Source organism: Solanum verrucosum, unplaced genomic scaffold (assembly GCF_900185275.1).
Source record: "Solanum verrucosum unplaced genomic scaffold, falcon-dt-bn FXZP01000009.1, whole genome shotgun sequence".
Lineage (NCBI taxonomy): Eukaryota > Viridiplantae > Streptophyta > Magnoliopsida > Solanales > Solanaceae > Solanum > Solanum verrucosum.
The window spans coordinates 356,559-371,825 of record NW_026020231.1 but is presented as its reverse complement, the minus strand read 5'-3'; the positions used below and the strand labels follow the sequence as shown (position 1 = coordinate 371,825).

The 15,267-nt window shown below is 31.5% G+C and overlaps 2 protein-coding genes across 3 annotated transcripts in view; both read left to right on the top strand.

Moving 5' to 3' along the window:
- The window catches only part of LOC125832105 (rac-like GTP-binding protein 3), a 235,728-nt gene that overhangs the window by 16,184 nt on the left and 204,277 nt on the right, over positions 1–15,267 (top strand). The gene's annotated exons all lie outside the window — the stretch shown is intronic.
- Positions 1–15,267, top strand: part of LOC125832090 (serine/threonine-protein kinase STY13-like) — a 111,560-nt gene that overhangs the window by 10,076 nt on the left and 86,217 nt on the right. Inside the window, exon 1 of one of the 2 annotated variants that reach the window (XM_049511228.1) lies at positions 153–158. The exons of the other annotated variant lie outside the window; for it this stretch is intronic. The gene's annotated coding sequence lies outside the window, so the exon portion shown is untranslated. Of the gene's footprint in view, positions 1–152; positions 159–15,267 lie in introns of those variants that run through there. 2 annotated transcript variants of the gene reach the window in all.

The window sequence follows — 15,267 nt, the reverse complement described above, 5'->3', positions numbered from 1 at the left end:
TTGTTGCAAATATGAGAGTAGGTTGAAGAAGAAAAAATGTATGACGAGTGATTTCGAAGAAAGAAAGAATGGGTATGGTGAGTGATTTTGTTGAAGAACAAGAGAAGAAAGTTTAGGATTAGGGGTGGGAAGAGTGTTGGAGAAGAAGAGAAATTGGGGTGCGGTGGAGTGGGTTAATGAAGAAATAAGTTTTTTTTTTTTTTAAAAAAAAATATTTAAAATAAAATATATTGTATAACTTACATAAATCTCATAGTGTAAGACCTAAATTACATTCTTATCCCCACTCTTTTTTATTTATTTTAAAAATCCCTTAAAATATCAGTCATCCGGATACATAAATTGGTTATCCGGATACATTAATTTTGATACAATATATGTGTGCAGTTGTTGGCGCTTAAAAAGGAAAAGAAAATGAAAAAATCCTTATTCAATCCCATGATTTATGCTATTCAGTTCCTCCCTTACTGTCAATCACTGAAACATAGATCCTAACATAACACACCAATTCAAAATTCAAAATTTTAATTCTCTGTTCATCGTTCTCCCTGCTTCGTCAAATAAATTTTTCACTAAGATTCAAAACTTTATCAAAACACGACTTTTTGTGCATAGTATAAACCTTAGGAATTTGCAAGCATACCATTTATGAGCAAAAGGAGAGAAATAATTCATCTGGGCAACTTACAAATAACACATCCTTCTTTACGCAAAAGGAGGAAGAAGGGACACCATCAAAATTCAGACCAGGAGAAAGACCAAATTGTGTGACAATGAAAAGATTATGTAGTCATTTTTATCTTGACAGTATCAAGTATCAGCTACAAAGTGATGGTGCCAAGACAAAGTAAATTGACTTACATGTATATGTCTAAATGTTGAACATTCAATACATGTTTTGATCTCTCGAAATTGTTGCATAATTGGTGACAGTGGTTAATTTCAAAAATTTTAGTCATTCGTGAATCTAATTTCAGTCATTGTAATTGAGGTGAATATTGAAGAATTGAGGAAAAAAATTGAGATCCGATACATTATAGAAGGTAATTCATCTTCACTGATTATTAGGAATGATATGAGAGTGCAGTTATACGTTGAGGTGAAGAAACGTGAGGTTGGATTGGCTATGTCTACCCTCTATATTGATACAACAAATAAGAACGTTGGTGAGATACAAGACTTTGATGTATCAATTGGTGCAATTGTCTGAATTTGCTATGTATACCATCTGTTTTTTCATTTTTGAATTTGTACATTGATATATAAGTTATGATACATACTGATTAAAATTGATACATTGCTAGTTTGACATATATGTAATGTGTTCCTTCCAAGTGTTAGCAACAATAGATTATGTATCAATATAATAACTATAAACATGATACATTGCATAAAACTCAATAGTCGAAGTATCAGCAACATTAGATTATATATAAGTATAATCAATATAAACATGATACATTGCATAAAACATAGTCATTGTATCAAAACGCTAAATTACGAAACAAAATAAATTGGATACATTGAGGTTATATACATTTGGTAACGATAGGCGTGATAATCCAGATCCATTCTTTTTTCTCTTTTTTTGGACCTTTTTTCCACAATCGATTTAGAGGTCGAAGATACATCCTTCTTCGACTTTGATTTCTCTAATCTCAAATTCTTTATGAATAATGAGTATTTAGCAGTAAATTGTATAAATGTATTATGGTCATTAATGTGTATCTGATACGTGTGATACACATTAGTCTTATCAGTTATAGTACATCATAGTTTATATATCATGATTGTTATTGGTAATCTTGATATACAACAAAAAAATTGATTTATTACTATCTAAATTTAAAAATATTGAAGATACATTATAGAGCTTGATATATTATAAATGATACATTAGGCATTACTCATGTATCAAGTACGTAAGTATTGAACATGAAACCCGCTAGTTGAATATTCATCAATATTAATTGGATACATACTTTTGGTAACGATAGAACGTGATAATCCATATCCATTCTTTTTCTCTCTTTTTTTTGTACGTTTTTTCCACAATCGATTTAGAGGTCGAAGATACATCCTTCTTCGACTTTGACTTCTTTAATCTCAGATTCTTCATGAATAATGGGCATTTAACAGTAATTTGTATAAATGTATCATGTTCATTATGTGTATCAGATACGTGTGATACACATTAGTCGTTAATATGTATTAGTTATAGTACATTAATGTTTATATACCAAGATTATTATGGGTAATCTTGATACACAACAAAAGATAATTTATTACTATTTATATCCTTTTAAAATTTAAAAAGTATTGAAGATAAATGTAAATGATACATTATGTAGTGTTTATGTAACAACACCATTTATATTGAAGTGGGAAGCCAAGAAACATAGAACATGTGAAAAGTTGTCCATTTGGACCGTATCAGAAATTGATTTGATAGAGAAAGCTGTCTTGCTTTTGGAGCACTTGCTTGGCCATGCCTAAAGAAGATATCACCAAAGTTGTTATTTGGCCCAATTTAAGGCGCATAATTAGGCCATGAAAATCGACGAGTTTGGTTAGGGATTATGGGAATAAAAAATGAGAGAGTTTGTGGAGTGAAATAAGGAAGTGATAAGCATGGGTTTGGGAAGTGAAATATGTATTCGAAATTTTGGTTGTTGGGCTCAAAATAAGGGATTTTGGAAAATTTTAGAAATGGTAGGGAATTAATGGGAATTATGGAAAAAAAGGGCGTGTATATAGGTAATTTTCCTTGTATTTATGCACTTGAAAGCGAGTGTATTCACACATTTTCCAACTCAACAAAATTTATGCCACATAGATATGGTCAATGGTCAAAAGGGTTTCAAATATTGTGTTTTAATAAGTTTGAGAGTCCAGTTGATAAAGTATAGAGTAAAATGGTTCATAATACAAACGCATACGAGTACAAATAATTAAACTTCAAATATTATGTTTTAATAAGTTTAAAGGTCCAGTTGATAAAGTATAAAGTAAAAGGGTTCAGATTACAAACACATACAAGTACAATCAGTCAAAAGTAGTAGTCTATGGTCTTTTTTAATATCTCTTTCACAACAAATAATTAAACTTCAATTCATCGACTATTAAAAAAATGATTTAATTTGTACATTTTATAATTATTCCAATATTAGAAACAAATGTTTTCTTCACTTTGCGAATTATCGAACTTTTTATATTATAAAATACTATTTTTCTCATGATCGAACCATCTCACTAACAAAATGTATGGTAGAAAATAGATTCTAATCGAAACATCAGGAAGCTTCCTTTGTTCTTTATTTTTATTTTCTTTTCTCACTGATTCAATCAAAATATATATGGAAATAAACATTTTTTAATGAAAAATTTCAATGTAAAAATAGTGTTTTTCCTATAACTAGATGAAGAAACAAAAGATAGTAGTTTAAATCAAGTATAAATTATAGGAACCACATATTATAAGTATTAAATAACATCTTATCCCTTCTAGTTTTCTATTTACCAAAAATCCCTTAAAAATGATGTTTGCGGGATACATAGCGTTGTGCACGGGATACATTAGGTTTGATACATTCCACATAGCGGAATACATAGCGTTGTGCATGGGATACATTACGTTTGATACATTCCACATAGCGGGATACATAGCGTTGTGCACGGAATACATGCGGGATACATAGCGTTGTGCACGGGATACATAGCGTTTGATACATTCCACATAGTGGGATACATAACGTTGTGCACGGAATACATGCGGGATACATAGGTAAATAAGGGATTTTTGAAAATTTTGAAATAAGTAGGGATAAATGGATATTAAGGTAAGTAAAGGAGTGTAGTTAAGTAATTTGTCCTTAAATCAATAGAGCTGAACTAAAAATTTAATAAAAAAACTTTATAAATACTAGAAGTCTAAAACATCATAGTATATGGAATTATGATATGGTATCATGAGATGAAATTGAAGGTTTGTTTGGACATGCGATATGAAATTTTTGTGTTGTATATTTTTCTCATAAACATAAAAATCTCATAAGTTGTAAAACTATTAAAATAGCCCCAATTGTTTATTCAATCTTATCAAATAAACAAAAAATTATACAATCGCATACTAAATTATTACAAAGTTATTTGTTCTCCACTTAAGTAATTGTTTCATCAAACTTTAATTTAATAAAAAAAATTGAACATAAATTGTACTTGATATGCTCATATTTCTCAACTACTCTTACAAATAACCTATAAAGTAAAAAAAAACATACATTAGTGAGTAAATATTAACTTAGAAGTTAAATACACTAAGATAAAAATTAACAAACATCACTGACTTCTAACTATTTACAAGAAAAGTCAATAGTTAAATATTATAGAATAATGAAATTTTAAAAAGTTACCACAAGTTTAAGTCAAAAACACTTCTAATAAAATTTAATCAAAAAAATTATAACTAGTCCACTTGACTAAATATTAATAACTAATTGATCAAACTTTTCCCAAGTCCTCAATCCATTGGACTTGATATTCTTTAGTCATGTGAACGAACATTTTGCGAATACTAAGATTAAGAAAGTGCGGCACCGCCAATGAAAATCAAAAAAGTATTACTCCCTTCGTTCTTATTTATATTCACCAAATGAATTTCTACTTTATCATTTATATTCACCAAATTTAAAGTAATAATAAATTTTATATTGATGAGAATAATAAATTTTAAAAAGTAATGATGTGATTATAAATTTTATTTACATATGAAACAAATGGTTAGTAGATATAAATGTGGGGTTGTTTTAACAAAATATAAACTCATGGATCAATTATTGTATTAAAATATCTCAAATCATGATATGGAATCACCATATAATTCCATATCATGGTTTTTGGAGAATATGGTATCACCTCTCATGATATGGAATCATGAGATGGAATCAACGTAAAATCGCATGTCTAAACGTTGATTCCATCTCACAACACCATATCATGATATGATATCGCATGGCCAAACGCCTACTAAGTCAATTCAACAATTTAATTAAATATAATTTTTATTTTATTTCAACACTATTTGAATTCCGCGTGGTTCATATGTAATCTCACTATCATAGGTTACTTAACAAGGACTTCGAAGAAATTAATACGTAAAGCACACTTCCTTTAAAAATTCATTAATTATGGTATGATGATGGATTATTTGCCTCAATTTTTTTTCCTTGAACGTTTTTTCTCACATATTTGCGTCAGAAGGTTTTTTTTTTTTTTAATTCAACCATTAATTCTTGTTTCCAAATTTCAAATTATTAGATCATAAATGATAATCCACGACAAGTTATTTAACTGTGCAAGATTCTAAAGGTTCATACCACATTGGAAATATATCTTTGTTTGAGCAATGTTAAAAATATATTTAAGTAAATAATAAATATTATTTATAACAACGTCATGTTAATAAAAAAATCAAATTCAAGCTCTCAGTTGTTTGAGCAAAAAATTAATGAAAATGATCAAATATACCTCTGAGCTATTTAAAATGGGTTAATTTTATCTTAGGCTAATTTTTTTTCTCCAATTAAGAAAATAGATCAAAAAAACTTTTTTATTCCAATGGTTGTTCAAAAACTAGGAAAAATAAATTTTTTTCTGCAAATTGTTGAATTATTTTTTTTGTTTCTTTCCGTTGTTTTTGGAAAAAACAAAATAAACAAGTCATTCAAAGTTTAGAAAAAAAATATTTCAACTTCTTTGACGATCTTGTTAACTGCAAAATCACGATTTAGGTCATGCTTAGAACATACATTTATATCAGAGTAAATAATGAATTCTCTTATTATATAAGAGACACGTCTTTCTGAAGAAAAAATTCTCTTATATAGACATTTAGTGCCGTCTTTCTGAAGAGAAAAAAATTTAAAAATTATTTCTTTTATTCTACTTTAATTTAATTAGTGTATTCTCTAATTCTCTTATTATATAAGAGATCACTCAACCTTCCTTTTGCTTTTCCTTCGGTTTGCCTCCATGAACGCGCCACTTAGAAGCCCTACTCATATTCCAAAGGCGCTACTTCAATTCAAGCGCAAGCCCCCCCTTCTATTGCATAACTTAAAAAAAGCTATAAACAAAGTACTAAGAGGAGGGGTGGAAACCCGACCTAGCGGAGCGTTTGATCTTTAATAGTTGGGGTATTATCTTAATAGGCTATTTTTCTAGTAAGTAATGATTAACACCAGTTAGTGCTGAAGCATGCACTCTCCGTCGATGTGCCTGCTTCAACGTCTTTCTGAAGAAAAAAATTTAAAAAATTATTTCTTTTGTTCTACTTTAATTCAACTAGTGTATAATTTTTCCGAAATTACGGAATCCTCTTTAGCTAAGACTTTTAAAATCGATGTGCCTGCTTCAGCTTGTGTCGGATAAATTTTAAAATATTATTTCTTTTGTTCTACTTTAATTTAATTACTGCATAATTTTTTCTAAATTATAGAATCCTTTTTAGCTCTGACTTTTAGTTCTCCGTCGACGTACCTGCTTCAGCATGTTTCTGAAGAAAAAAATTAAAAATTTATTTCTTTTGTTCTACTTTAATTTAATTAGTGTATAATTTTTTTGAAATTATAGAATCCTTTTTAGCTATGACTTTTAAAATCGACGTGCCTCCTTCGGCGTGTTTTTGAAAATTTTTTGACAAAAAAATTATTTCTTTTGTTCTACTTTAATTTAATTAGTGTATAATTTTTTCGAAAATATGGAATCCTTTTTAGCTATGACTTTTAGTTTTAAATTCAAGATTTCACGCTGAAACATGCATGTCTTTATCGACGTGCTTGCTTCAACGTCTTTCGAATTTTATTTTTTTAAAAAAAATTAAATTTTTTTCCTAGTATAATTTAATTAGTGTATAATTTTTTTTGAAACATCATCAGATTTGTTTTCGAAACATCTAACTGGGACAGAATTTTTGAGAAGGACCTCAAAAATTCCATCAAGGATACTCGGACCTTCGAAGTCAACTTTAATTGCCTCAAATTTACGTGTTCTTAAAGGGTTTTAAGTTGCCAGCAAGCTACCTGTCATATCACAATCTGAGACAAAGGGTTTTGTTCGTGTCGTGCATGTCGTGACAATTAATTGGCAGAGATTTTCTTTAAAACTACTTTTCAAAAACTTCATACCTAGCAAATGTTTTAATATGATCTTGTCTTTTGTCTACTGTAATGCATTGGACCTACCAGACAAAGTTGCAGAGATAACGAGACCAGGAGCAAGGCGATTTCAACACAGATCAGTGTTCCAAAACTAACATGTTTTTGTGGATGCAGGGTATAATGAGATCATCAAATGAACTATGTTTACCAACCAACCAGTTCAGGAGAACATATCCAGCAAATATCAATTAGTTGTGAGATACCGATGGAAATTATGTTATGATCAAAAAGTACCTATCATCATATCAAATATGGATGAAAGACGACGTTCATAGTCAAATTCATATTCAAATTGCTGAGAGGGCCATTCATATTCAAGTTGCCGAGAAGGCCATTCATATTAAAATTGCCGAGAAGGCCATTCATATTCAAACCGCCAAGAGGGCCATTGCATATTTAAACCGCCAAGAGGGCCATTGCATATTCAAGTTGCCGAGAAGGCCATTCATATTAAAATTGCCGAGAAGGCCATTCATATTCAAACCGCCAAGAGGGCCATTCATATTCAAGTTGCCGAGAAGGCCATTTATATTCAAACCGCCGAGAGGGCCATCATGTTCAAAACCCCAAGAGGGCCATTCATATTCAAGTTGCCGAGAAGGCCATTCATATTCAAGTTGCCGAGAAGGCCATTCATATTCAAATTGCCGAGAAGGCCATTCATATTCAAATTGCCGAGAGGGCCATTCATATTCAAGTTGCCGAGAAGGCCATTCATATTCAAGTTGCCGAGAAGGCCATTCATATTCAAACCGCCGAGAGGGCCATCATGTTCAAAACCCCAAGAGGGCAATTCATATTCAAGTTGCCGAAAAGGCCATTCATATTCAAGTTGCCGAGAAGGCCATTCATATTCAAATTGCCGAGAAGGCCATTCATATTCAAATTGCCGAGAGGGCCATTCATATTCAAGTTGCCGAGAAGGCCATTCATATTAAAATTGCCAAGAAGGCCATTCATATTCAAACCGCCAAGAGGGCCATTTCATATTCAAACCGCCGAGAGGGCCATCATGTTCAAAACCCCAAGAGGGCCATTCATATTCAAGTTGCCGAGAAGGCCATTCATATTCAAGTTGCCGAGAAGGCCATTCATATTCAAATTGCCGAGAAGGCCATTCATATTCAAATTGCCGAGAGGGCCATTCATATTCAAGTTGCCGAGAAGGCCATTCATATTCAAGTTGCCGAGAAGGCCATTCATATTCAAACCGCCGAGAGGGCCATCATGTTCAAAACCCCAAGAGGGCCATTCATATTCAAGTTGCCGAGAAGGCTATTCATATTCAAGTTGCCGAGAAGGCCATTCATATTCAAATTGCCGAGAAGGCCATTCATATTCAAATTGCCGAGAGGGCCATTCATATTCAAGTTGCCGAGAAGGCCATTCATATTAAAATTGCCAAGAAGGCCATTCATATTCAAACCGCCAAGAGGGCCATTGCATATTCAAACCGCCGAGAGGGCCATCATGTTCAAAACCCCAAGAGGGCCATTCATATTCAAAATGCCGAAAGGGCCATTGCATATTAAATTGCCAAGAAGGCCATTCATATTTAAATTGCCGAGAGGGCCATTTATATTTAAATTGCCAAGAGGGCCATTGCATATTCAAACCGCCGAGAGGGCCATCATGTTCAAAACCCTAAGAGGGCCATTCATATTCAAAATGCCGAGAGGGCCATTGCATATTAAATTGCCAAGAAGGTCATTCATATTTAAATTGCCGAGAGGGCCATTTATATTTAAATTGCCGAGAGGGCCATTTATATTCAAACTGCCGAGAGGGCCATTTATATTCAAACTGCCGAGAGGGCCATTCATATGCAAACCGCCGAGAAGGCCATTCATATTTAAATTGCCAAATGGTCATTACATATTCAGACCATCAAGAGAACCACCAACATATTACATCAATCTATTACTGCTTCGATATCAAAAGAAAAGTACACTGAAGATTATATTGCAAATATGAGACACAAGCTTTATTTGCTTCACGTCAAACCCGATAGAGTTGACGTCAAATGTTCAAGGAGAACAATTCAGTGTCAACACGGTAAAAGACATTATCCCTTCATTTGAATGACATTTTTATGCTAATGAGTTTTATCTCAGTCTTTGTCGAGAGCATCCAAGAGGATGAATTCTCAAAACAAACCACAGGTGCGAACGACATCAATTAGGGTGTAGCACAACGTGGAACTTTTTCTTAGCAGCGAACTGGGACATAGTCCAAAGAGGAGTGTCAAACTCTTAGGACGCGAGCAGAGGAACAACTTTCACCACAATCAAATCACACCCCTATCAGAAGGCATGTGGGTTTTTCTTAGATTGGTCAGTTCCTATTTTGCATCCGGAAAATTTCGGGTTCACCGGAAGCAATTTTCTAATCTGAGTGACAATTTACCAAGAGCTTTGGAAATTATGTCCGTGTAAGTTCTTAATTATGGATGTGAAGCGCGCCACACTCATGACTAAGAGGTTGCAAGCCTCTTTTTCACACTCAATTTATTTTGTCGCTTCTCCGAAACCAAAGGTTATCTTGCATAAAAGATTTCCTTTTCAACCAATTGAGTCGAACTACAAACAGCCTGATTCCTAAGGTCTAAGGATATGTAGGCGGGATCAATGTCGAAAACTCGGCTGTATTCCGACATCCTCTCTCAAATCTTATTCTCAAGCATTCCGGTCTCTTCATAATTCGATATCGGGATAACTTTTGAATTTTTTCATAATCGTGCATCAAATTAAGCGTATCGAACTACAAGTGGCTTGAATTCTCATTTAGCTTGAGATATGTTGGAAACCTGATACCGAGGTTCGGCAATGATTCCTGAAGTCCATACCAAAATCCTTTTCCTGAAGATGAAGATGTGGTCGGTCAAAATTGGATTCGTCAATTTCATTTGCCTCGAATTTCTTTCATCGATCCGAGTCAAACGAGGGACAGTTGTTGACACCCAATTTTGGACCTCCACATTATAGATTAATCATCGAGTTTCTTCAATTTCAAACGATTTAAAATAATTAGTTTCATAAATTTTTAGAAAAAAAGAAATATATATATATATATATATTGCAAGTTTCTAAATAGTCTATCACTTTTTATAATTTCAAATAATATATATGTTTTATATAATTATGTATGAAGTAAGTATATCCTATACATATTCGAAGATCATCTCAGAAGATTTTATATTTTTTAGTGTATTTTAAAGTGATGGCTATAATTTTGAATTAATTAGCTTTTATGAGATTCGAAATAATTTTCGAGTTATTTTTTATGTAAGTTTTGTCAATTTTATAAAAAAATTTAAAAAATAATTAAAATGTTTTTATAGTTATGTATATAATTAGTATATTTTTATTTGAAAATCGTCTCAAAAGTTTTAATTTTGCTTTAAATTTCGCCAATTAGTTTAATTAATTAATAGTTAATATTTTTTTTAAAATTAGTTATTTAATTTTGTTAATATTAAGAAACTCGTTAATTAATTATATTAATTCGTCTCATTTAGGTTTTAGCCTTTTGCAAATTAAAATCAATTTGGCTATATTTCTTTTTATGATTTGTCATTTTTATTTTACCTCCTTTAAAACCTTTAAGAAATCAAATTTGGGCCTCTTTCCATTACCCTTCAACCGGCCCAATTCCACTAGCAGCCCACCTTTCCAAATTTCCAAATTTCAACCAAAAAAAAAAGAAAAAAGAAACCATTACGTACAATAACAATACCACACGCATAACAGTAGCAAAACGACTCCCTGTACACATCTTGTTCTTCTTTAGAAGCTAAGAACAGAGTGCCCATCCCTCTGTAAAAAATCCAACAAATCCGAAAATCTCGTCGCCCGTCTGCAAACCCATAACCCTAGCAACCTAATCCATCACCCTCGCGTCTCTTTTTCCCCCCTTTTCACGGAAATCGCAGGCCTGCACAACAGCCTTCACTGTTGCTTCGCAAGAGCAGTAGAAATTCAAATCTCTGTTTGAATTTTCCAGCGGATCTTTCCCTATAAATAACCCTCTTACTCTCAGTGATTAGGGGACGGTTTTTGAGAGCTTAGTTCTGAAACAATAGTCGTCTTACACAAAAAGAAAATTCAAACGATTCCCTAGATCCTAGGTTTCGAGAAAACTTCTGTTCGTAGCTGGTTCTAAATTTATTGATTTGCTGTTAGTATTAAAATTTCGCGGTGGAAGAGTCTCTGTTCGCAGCTCGTCTTGTCTCAGTTCACTGCCCGAAAAGAGGTAAATTCTTTCTTAGCTTTGCTAATTCGTCGTTCTTCTATGTGTTTTGTTTATGTGTTCTTAGTTTTGTTTTATGTCTCTATAGGTTAGAATTTGGTTTACGAGTATTATCTAGAACAATGTTCCTCTATTTCTTTTGTTAGTATAGTCACAAATCTACTTAGCTTATTAGATTATGTTCCGGTTACTCGTTTGAATCATCCATAAAGATTATTGTTTATCTTGGGTTTACCCCTCGTATTTGTTCGATGATAGGCGTCTGAATTCGTGTTTATGCATCTAAGAAATGTCAAGTGCATTGGTGCGATTTCTCTGTATAAAGCTACTGTTTATAGAGTTGTTTTTTTTTTTAGTATTTCTTCTTTGACATGATGGTGTCCATGTTTGCGCTTCTTCATAGTCGACATTGGTTCAAGTTCTAAGTTGCTGGTAACTTGTCTAGGCATAGTTTCGAGTCTATTTCAGTGGGTGTTGCTTCGAAATGAGTTCTAAATCTGTGAATCTTCTTAGTTTTAATTCGAAAGTGTGCATGTATTCAACTTAAGAGTTAATCTTGTTCCTGGTTTCTGCATATACTCTTGTGGTTTGTTATTTTCTTAAGCTTGTAGGCTGTCCAAAGTTTTCCTTTCATATCCATTTGAATTTCAACTACTCGTTATGCCATCTTAGATTGATTTTATGCTTAGTATGGTTTTGGGATTAATGGTTTAGTGCTTCTAACATATGTGTGATAGCATATTGGTCTCTTATGTGATCTCTTTAAGTATTTTGAGTAAAGTTAAAGCAAAAAATCTGATTTACTATTCAAGTATAGCTTTCTCTGTTTGTAGCCAATTATTTTGTTAATATTCTTATGCCTCCAACTTCCGTCTTAATATAATGTATTGGCTTGGTTGTTGAATATAGTAGGCTACAATTTCCACTCTATTGAAATAATTTAGACTTAGAACTTGTTGATATGAAAAAGCTCTCCAATTTAAATGTAGGGTGAACTCGAATTATTCTTTTGGTTGAGATTTCTGCCCTTTTGGGAAGATTGTTGTTTCGTATTTGACAAAAGTATCATTTCCTCTATTTAACTAGTTTCCTCGCTGCTCCCCCACACTTTATTTGTCGTGATTAATGTGCATAAAATAGTGGCTTTGTGTTATTGCTTTTTTTTTTTTCTAAACTGTTCTATATGGCAATGATCTTTCATCCTCCCTTTTCCTTTAACCCGTGCTATTAAGTGAATACCGTATCTATGTTAATCAATTTCGTTCAGTTCAATTAAAATGTGACTAAGTTGAATTCAAAAGTTTGTAAACCTCATTTCTTTATATGTTGTGGAAGCTTTCGACTTATAATTTGAGCATGAAATGACTCGGTTTGATTTTAGCTTTCTTTCATAATCTGGACTATAGTTTCCTTTAGATACTTATTTCGTTGAAACTTTTGGTTTGACAACAGCAGCCTTCTAATTCTGTCCCATTGTTCTGGATGAATTTTATCTCATTAAATTGTGTCGATACATTGTTTTAACTATACTCTTCTTTGGAAATTTTTTCACCAATCTTCTTTAGTTTTTTTTTTTTCCCATTATATGCAACTGTTATCTCTATTTGTATATCATAACATGATACCTTAGAGTTCTCCATTAGTCTTTTCTTTAGTTTAAATGAAGATAAGTTTTGTGTCCATTTCAAATCAAGAGTTCTCATTTACTTGTTTGTTAATATGTTGGGAATTATGGATGTCTATCTTGTCTAATAGCAAAGCATATTGTTATTTAGACATAATTACTTGTATAAGATGTCTACTTATTCTTTTCTTTTCTCTCTTTTACACATGCTCACTCTCTCGTTGGAGTCCAAGTTGGACTCAAATCCATCTCCTTCTCATTTCGAACCGGGCCACGGAGGCCCAAAAGTTATTTACCGAGTCAATCAATCTTGAAAAATCGAAGGGCAAGTCTTTGGAGTTGACGTACAGGTCTCGGAAAGTGAATAAATGGGCTATATACATCCGATATACACTGATATACAGCCTGTGTATACAAAAACGGGATTGGTTTAAAGGCCAAAATTTTCAGCGAATTTGGCCCAAAAGGGCCCAAATTCAATTTCTCCCTTACTCTTTAATTATTTAATTGTGATTATTTATCGTTTGTTGTTTAACTCTAACTTTATATTTTTTTTAATTAACTTAATTAGATTCCCCAAAAGACGAGTTACTTTCTTTGTGTTGATTTGCTTTGAATTTATTTTTTTTGTGTTAAGGTCATTTATTTTATTAATTAAATATTGGTCGAATTTTGTATTTTAATTAAGTTAAATCTTTGTTCTTAAAAAATATATGTTTTAAAGCCGCTTCACTCGATCACATTTTTATTTTAAAGTGATTTTAAGTTAAAAGTATTTTTCTCAAATGAACTAAAAAATGTTCTCTTTCTAATTAGTCATTTTCCTCGAAAAGGTTAGTCGAAACTTTAATTCTTCAATTAATTAAAATGGTTTCATGCTTAAATTAATCAATTTGGATCAAATTATTATTTTAGAAAATGAGTCAAGTAAGTCCTAATTAATCTAGTTTTTTTAATAAAATTCTATTCACTTGTGTCTCAAGTAAAATATTTCATTTTGGATCCCTTTTCTCTAAAAATAAAATAAAATAAAATGTGTCATTTATTTAACTTTGTTTTAAGTTAACCAAAATTGTAAGTTATTCTTCTTATGTTAAATCGTTATTTTCCTAAAAAATAGTCAAATATATTTAGTCAAGTCGCAGGTCAACCGCATGTTAGCGGGCACTTCGAATGCTTAAACCCTTCTCGAAGTGTAAATTGAACCCCGAACCCCCTTTGGTATTTTCAAATGATTTTTTCTGTTTAAATCTTTGAAAATTATAAGTTTTCTTAATTTCTTTAAAAAAAATTAAGTGGCGACTCTTTCTAAGTATTTTTCTCAAATTGTTTTATACTTAGAACATTTCAAAAAGTGATTTTTCTAAAATACAGTCAAATTACGACATAACAAACATTCCCTCTGACTAACTGATCAACATCTAAGAATCCTTTTTGTTGAGTCTATCTGTATTACAATATCAAACCATGAAAAACAGGACTTCAAATATGAAATAAAAAGGATAATCTTGAGTAGGAGTTTCATGAAATAAAAAATTATGATTTTATATGGAAAAAAATTAGGAATCTTTAAGAAATTTAAAACATAAATAATTTTTTGTACTATAATATTGTTGAACATTGGTTAGTAGTTAGTATTATTACACACAAAGTTACAATAGCTAATTTACATCTAAACAAAAATACAAACTTCTTGCAATAATGAAAAATTATACAAATTCAAACTAAAGAAGTTACATGGAGAAAACACAGACATACACACATACATCTTCCTTAGAATCTTATCATAAGAAAATAGATAAAAATAAGAATACAAAATAAGTATCCACTTTTTCGAGCTCTTGACCGACACCTTTTTTGTCAAATTAATCAATATTCAAGAGTCTTCTTCATCGTGTCAAGTTAACACATGGATTTGATAATAGAAAAATACTAAAAAAAAACAATGAAATATAAAAAATAATCTTGAGTTGAAATTTCATGAGAAAAAAAACTTGTGAATTTATATTGACAAAAATGGAGAAATATCATAAAGTATCTTAAATTTTATAATTTAATAATTGGGGGTTATGAATATGAAAACTTAGAAGTCATGAAATTAATTATACTATTAAGAATAGAAGTTTAATAGATATAAGTTATGGAGGTGAAACTTTAAAAGTAAATAAAGAGGGAAAA